This window comes from Trachymyrmex cornetzi, unplaced genomic scaffold, assembly GCF_001594075.2.
Source record: "Trachymyrmex cornetzi isolate Tcor2-1 unplaced genomic scaffold, Tcor1.1 scaffold895, whole genome shotgun sequence".
In the NCBI taxonomy this organism is placed as follows: domain Eukaryota; kingdom Metazoa; phylum Arthropoda; class Insecta; order Hymenoptera; family Formicidae; genus Trachymyrmex; species Trachymyrmex cornetzi.
The window spans coordinates 85,127-93,562 of NW_017300239.1; positions in this window are offsets into that span (position 1 = coordinate 85,127).

Sequence of the window (8,436 nt, forward strand, 5' to 3'; positions counted from 1 at the left end):
AAATTTTTATCTAAAATACCGATCTGAAAAGTAGAGATTTCAAGCTTTAAAATTTTTGAATCACCTCAATATGACTATTTTTGACGAAATTATACTATCTTGAAAATTGTCTATTTTTGGAGGTCAAAATAGATGATTCCTTAACTTTTTAATGTGTAATATTATAAATTATATAAATGTAAAACATAAAAATACGCAAAGTGTGTTACTATGGTTTTATTATATTATACATGTATGCAATATAGTCGTATGTTCAATGTGTTTATATGTAATATAACTGTATGTATACTTTGTAGATCGTTTGATAAGTCTGGTAAATCTTTATGAAATGGTGCCTCAATCCATTAGATAACATGACATCTGGAAAGTACTACTCTTCACATCCTTCTAGACCAAATTTCAATCAGAATTGACGCATTGTTCACATTCAGTAGTCGTTTAAAGCGAGCAAGAAATTTTAGTTGCCGCGTACAGAAATGGACAAAAAACGAATTCCATGCAAACGCATTTACAGAATTGGGCTTCGAACTGATTCCTCATCCACTCTATTCTTCGAATTTAATAGAAAAAAGTCGTCAAAGTTCAATTCTGTAATTTTGCACTAAATTCATTTTTTTTTATTTTTTATTTTTGTTTGCGGCAACTGCTAAATTTCTCGCTTGTTTTAAATGACTATGGAACGTGGACAACGCATCAATTCTGAAATTTAGCCTGGAAGAATTCAAAGACTGGTACTTTCCAGTAGTGTTTCGGACGATACCGAGACTGGTCTCGGTATCGGCGTCGAGACTGAGACGAGACCGAGACGAGATCGAGACGAGACTTAAGGTCTGAATTCGAGACCGACACGAGACTGTTTGTGCCGAGATTCTCGACGATACCGAGAGTCTCGACGAGACTCTCGGTATATTGAATATTCGTGACAGATTGTTCTGTATTCTGAACTGGAACCATTGGAATTACTAGAACTACTGGACATTGTTTTAAATTTAATCCTCGCTTTCAGAAATGATACTCAATTACAGGAATTGTTCTGTAGCGAAAGCACTTCGTAACTTCTTCTATCGACTATTTTCAAAGAAGAACCTAGCCAAACGCGAAAGACTGATGATATTTAAACAAATGACTATAGAGTAACTGCCTCTGGCGCCGCGTCTGCTTGCAATCCAGCAGATCGCTACCTAACTTATCGGCCTGATTTATCCAAGGTCAACAAGTCAATACGCTGAAAGCGTATGTATTTCGGAAAAGTGTCAATAGAGAGTTTTTGCAATAACGTGAATCCAGGTACGGTAAACGTTAAAGTCACGTAATCCTTTTCTTAATTAATCGCTAAGAAGAACGTGACCTTAGCGTTCACCGTATCTAAATAAACGGTACTGCAAAAACTCCCTAATAATACAGAATAGTAAGAAAAATAATAACTAATTGATTCTTTATTTGTTTCATCTTTTTCCTTCTTTCTTTAATTTAAAAATGCATGAATTATACACTCAGTCGTGTTACGGGTCGTACAAATCTTTATATTTATCTGTGTATAAATGCTATATAATTTTTAACATGTATATTTTAAATCTCATATACGATATTTTTTTAATTGTATACAGGGTGCTTGATAATTAATGAAAAATCTTTTGCATAGCAGCAAAATGGATTAAACTGAAAAGAAAAGTCCTTTGTCATTTTACAATTTTCGTAATAGTTAACAAAATATTAATTACTAAAAATTGTCGAAAATTAGTCTTCAATAATTTTTTACTCAAATACTACCAGCTTTACAGAAAACCTGCAAGAGACAAAAATTGTTTACTATATTCTCATAGAGCTCTAAGAATTTTTTCAGAATTTTTTATTAACCTTTTAGTATTGCATTTTCTTATTTTTACCAACATGAGAAAATATTAAAAAATTTTCAAAATTTTATGAGAAGAAAATAAACAATTTTTGTGTCTCACAGTTTTTCTGTAAAGTTGATAGTTTTTGAGTAAAAAATTATTGAAAATCAATTTTCGGCAATTTTTTTTGCAATTAATATCTTGTTAACTATTACAAAAATTGCAAAATTGTACAGGACTTTTCTTCTTAGTTTAGTCCATTTTGCTCCTACGCAAAAGATTTTTCATTAATTATCAAACACCCTGTATATTCGCACCTGGTGGCACTTTAGACTCACCTAGTACGAAACAGTTAACGACAAATATTCTATATCTGTATAAATATAAATATTGATTTTACGACATTTTATTGTACTAAATTAAATAACTTTTCAATTGAAAATGTGTCATTACATATATATGTGATACATTTTGCTATTTATCCAGACGAAATATTTTACTATTATGTATTGTTATTATTTTTATAATATTTCTAAACTATTATAAATGGCATATATATTGTTATTATTAAAAGAAATTTGGTATATTTTTATTAATTTGGTATAAGAATACACAAATTAAAAAAAATGTAACAATTTTGTATACAATTATTAAATTTTGTATTGCTTACTCTTAATTATAAATTCTCTTAATAACTTATCTTTAATAATAATAATCACAAAATGCAACTTTAAATAAAATCATTAAAAAAATATCCTTTAAACCAGATATATTCATTTATTTTTCAAAAAATTGAAATTGCTAACACACAAATTAATAAAATAATTAAAAAATTTAATTAATTAATAAAATAGTGAAAAGAATTTAAATTATGTATAAATATAAATATTGATTTTACGACATTTTATTGTACTAAATTAAATAACTTTTTAATCGAAAATGTGTCATTACATATACCATATGTGATACATTTTGCTATTTATCCAGACGAAATATTTTACTATTATGTATTGTTATTATTTTTATAATATTTCTAAACTATTATAAATGGCATATACATTGTTATTATTAAAAGAAATTTGGTATATTTTTATTAATTTGGTATAAGAATACACAAATTAAAAAAAATGTAACAATTTTGTATACAATTATTAAATTTTGTATTGCTTACTCTTAATTATAAATTCTCTTAATAACTTATCTTTAATAATAATAATCACAAAATGCAACTTTAAATAAAATCATTAAAAAAATATCCTTTAAACCAGATATATTCATTTATTTTTCAAAAAATTGAAATTGCTAACACACAAATTAATAAAATAATTAAAAAATTTAATTAATTAATAAAATAGTAAAAAGAATTTAAATTAATTGCAAACCATAGAAGAAATTGAAAAAACATTTATTATGATTATCGAGACCGAGAGTCTCGATTCGAGACGAGATTGTCGAGACCAAGCCGATACCGAGACGAGACTAAAAATTTCAAGACCAAATCGAGACCGAGACGAGATTTGAACTAGTCTCGTCTCGTCTCGGCGAGACCGCATCACTACTTTCCAGTTATTACGTCATCAAATGGAATGTAACACCATATCATAAAGATTTACCAGATTTATCAAACCATCCACGTATGTACGAAATATAGTGTACAATATGTTTATGTCCAATAAGTATCATTTGTATATATCTTTTACTTTACCATGCTTTGACATTAAAAATATTAAAATAACTATATTTAATAAGGTCTAGTACTCGATATGACCTATTTGCTATTTGTAGGTAGCTACATAGTTAAATCTTCACTGCACTGATGTAAATATTGAATATGTCTCATATTTCCAATTAACGTTCAAAAATGTTTCCTATTTTGAATCTGACTACTAGTTTCCAATGTTGGATTTAACCAAATTCGCAACGTTTTTGTGCAAATGATTTTGTACGTAAACAGAATCTTTTCGAATTATATTTAATTGGGTGTAAGGTAACTGAGACATTTTCAATATTTATATGTGTATAAAGAAAATTTAACTATCTATGTAACTACTCACAAATAGCAAGTAAACCACATCGAGTATTAGACCTTATTAAATGCAGTTACCATAATATTTTTAACGTCAAAATATGATAAAGTAAAAATGATATAATACCGTATACATTTTATTTTAATTAGCGCAACTTTGTGATAATTACTTTTGTTTAGAAAAATATATACAGTCAATAATATTGTAATGGATTTCTAACATTAATACTTTTTGTTTAAAGTTATATATATTTAAATTTAATTTTGTACAGAAAAAATTAAAAACAAATGATTTTACGATATTATTACCTAGCATTTTTATCTAGCATATTACTTTTTCAGTTGATGCATGCCTCCCTCTTGTTTTTACTTAAAAAAGTAATTTTTAAACAATAAAAAACTTTCATTTTGTGTGTAAAAATTTTATAAAATTATTGTCAATTTCTATATAAACTACGTACATATATGTATGCGTGGCGATAAAAATCACAATCAACGAAATTGTAAATGAACGATATCTTATAATTTGAAGTAAATGTGGGTGGAAAAGATATAAAATAAAAGCGCATTATTTACCTATTACGCATTATTTATCAAATTATCAGAATACGCTGTATATTTAAATGATTATAAATATTAATAGATATCTCAACGTCTTTTTTTATTTCACTATCTATTACAAATGTATGAATTATAAACATTTATTTTGAATATTTAATAAACGGTATTAAAAAATTATATAAAATTATACAGCTTTGTAATTTTGTTTATAATTGCAAACTATTTTTTCAGTAGATATAAAATTCTTTTATGATTTACATAGATTTCATGATTGAAATAGATTATATATATCTGAAGAGAGGCCTATATTATGAGATACGATTTTATTTTGCGTAAATGCTAGAAGTCTATGGGCAGAATTTAAAAAATAATAGGTCAACACATTTTGAAAGGAATTTAATAAGCTTTAAGATAATGTTATGTAAAATTTAATTCAAATTCTATTTTTTTTTTAAATTAAAGAAATGTATTGTAAAAAGTGAGCAAATCGCAAGTCAAAAAATTGTACTCCTAATATAAAATGCTCAGAGAAATCGATAATAAAACGCAAACTATATTAGTACTGCAATTAAAAAACTTTATTTAATGTTTCTAAAATACCAAACTAACACAGTCAATGTGCGCGCAAAAAATGAGTATGCGATGCATTATCCTCAGGACTCGTCTTCAGATAGTTGGAATCAAGCATCGCAGAAACAGGCACTCGACGTTCATTCCATTTGTCCTTTTTATTATTGTACAATAATATTTATACTTTAGTAATAACAATTTTCATTATGACATAGGAGCATAGGTTATTTCATATTAGAAACACCCTAGATATCTCATATTATGATTTCTACGGCTTATGGTTTTATTATCATCAAATTTAACTCCTGTAATTAAGTAATTCAACAGATCCCGTATTTTTCTATTAGTACAACCTTACTTTATCACTACATGAAGAATTTATTACCAAATATTTACTTATTAAATAATAAACAAGGTTTGAAGGCTCATGTCGATGAAACTTGAAGACATTCAAATTCTCAAATCTTTTTTTTATAACGACTATAAGTATGATTTAATAATGAATTTTCCACTAAACAGTTTTCAATCCAAGAGCAATAAATTTATGGTGGAATAAACCTACTCCTCCTCAGTCCTATTGCTCGTGGCCGAACGTGGTGACTTTTCTCATATGCCTGCGGTGCGCACGTTGGTTGTACATAGTCATATGGGACCTACAGTTTAACATCGATTCCGAACAACGAAATTTTATTAGAGAAGTTTCGAGGATACTCTCAGTGGTTTACCACTGCCTTCCGAGAGAAGCTACAAGCGAGGCTACAAGTGTTCGAAAAAATTGTTCGGTTCTCTAGGATTGAACCCGGGATCTCTGGCATAGCAGTCATTATTTAATAATGGCGTTATTTAATAAGTAAATATCTCGTCCGCTGCCCACTATACCACGCTCGCATTCGGTGGAACCTACAAATAGCATTTATTAGTTTAGCAGAAACGCCTCTATCTCATATTAAGCGCCTACCTCAATAATATAAAAAGCTTTCCTCTAAGAATAATATTTTTCATAATTAAAAAGTTTTTAAATGTGTGTGTTTGCTTCTTTCACATATAAGCCAAATATTTTTTATATATTATACGAGAATGCTTAGTTTTTCATAAAACATCTTTAAATATATGAATGATAGAAATATGCAAACACAATGATGTGCATCGGATTCCCAGTCAGAAATGACAATGAAATCGTTATCGATTCGACGTCAATTTGATGATTTCGACGTCGAATTGACATTGATTCGATGTCGATTCCATTATCATTTCTCACTGGGCTTGCTTTTATTATAAAATAAAACGTATTTTGTAGTATTCTGATATCTTTTGGAAATTTTTAATTGTATATTGGATATGAATTTATATCCAAAAGAGACAGATTATATAAAAATTACATCAAAATTGTATCTTTCTATAATTAATGATAGTTTTTAACTTTTATCTTTTTCATTTTAAATTTGCATAAATTTATTTGGTAGCATTCTTAAATCAGCTATATATTTTTATAGAATATCTTATAAAAAGCTGCATCTTCGATTTCAGCCTGAATCCGTGTCAGTGAGTGGTCCTAAGCTTATGATAATCACCGCGATAAACAAAAATTTCGGAATTTTCGTTGTTGTATTTTAACTTTACATTACACTTTTACTGTTTTATACTTTGCAATGAGCTGATTATCTCCAAGAAATATATAGTTTAGCTAAGAAATTGTACAGTTAAAAATTAGATATATTTTTGTTATTTATGAAGTTATATGACTTCTAATATTTTATATTGATACATGAGGTATCCTTGAAATAATGCAGATTATCAGTTATGCATAAAATGTCGATTTTAAATTGAATCTCTTATGTGTCTGTTTTAAGACTGGATCTTTATGTTATATAAATCCATATGTTATAGAAATAAACACTATCCATATGCTACTTAACTTTTAATATTATCTATACACTTATACAAAAATAAATATACAAATAAATTACGCAGTGATGATAATCTAACGTTTGTAAGCTAAAACAGGGGATTCCTGCACTGATAATTACTCTTGTAGTTCAAAATAAACGAAGCGAGAGAAACACTCAATAATCTTCTACAGTGCAAGTGGCTTATAGTTTTCATCTCGTTCGTTTTAAATTTGTTTGGCAGCATTCTTAAATCGGCTTTATTCTTTTACAGGATATATATACATATATATATTGTATATAGAGCCTTTTTATTAAAAAAAAATTCTTTATAAAAATCAGAATTTAAAATAAAATCTAATATTTGAGAAAAGATTATAAATTGTAAGTTATATGTACATAAATTTATATATATATATAAAATTTATATGTAATATAATATGGAGGGAACATATATTATACATGTTCCCTCCATGTAGAATGACCCATTTTAATCAACGTATTTGCATTTCTCCGAAATTATAGAAGACATTGAAATTTTGTTTTTACGGTAGTATATATAATTATGAGGCTACGTAATATCGAGAGAAATATTTTGATTAAAAAATCTTGAATGAAGACGTCAAATGAAAGTTAACTTAACTTTTTAAATGATTATATAGTTTTTGATATACCTACATTTGTAGCCCTGTTTATTACGGACTCAATGCGTATAACTCAAGGTTGTCGAAGATCAAATGACAAAATGTGAACTTACAATATTATTACCTTCATATGTGTTCAAACTGCCGTAAAAGATCCTATTAGCTATAAATGCAGAAGGAAATAATATATAATTTCTAAATCACACGATACATTCGACAATGTTATTGGCGAGATATTTTAACAGTCGCTCGAATTGACGTTTTCAAGTCATCGGAATTATTCGATTCTTCACCATGTACGATATTTTTAAGGTCTCAAAGAAAAAAAATCTAATAGCGTTAAGTTTGGGAATATAGTTGGCCAAATAATAAGGAATCTTCTTCCACACACAATCCACCTTTTAGAAACATTTGGTTCAAGATATTTCGAACTCTGCAAACTCTGCAAACTCTGCATAATCTGCAAGCGCCCCATCTTGCTGAAACAACAGTTCTTACCTAGTTATAAGACGTTCTCTTTGAAAGTTCCGGCAATTTTTCTTTCATAAACTATTGTAAATCACGTCTGTAAGGGTACTATTGAAAAAATAAGGACCAATCATGTACCCGTAACACTGCACTAAACATTCACATCGACCATGGCCTGGTACGGTGTGATATGATATACAGTATTGTATCAATGAGGGTTTTTGTTATTCAATAATATGAACAATAAGAATCTTACTGGACGGGATTTGAAAACTCAACAATAAGAAATAGAAGTAATGACCATAACGGTTAAAACCTAGATCCCTAATGCTTAAATAATTCAATCTGAATTACTATATATACCTACTGTATATACGTAAAACTACGAACTCACAATCAATAATTCCAATTAATCTCGGTCGCGTACGAGTCCTACAAATTCGATT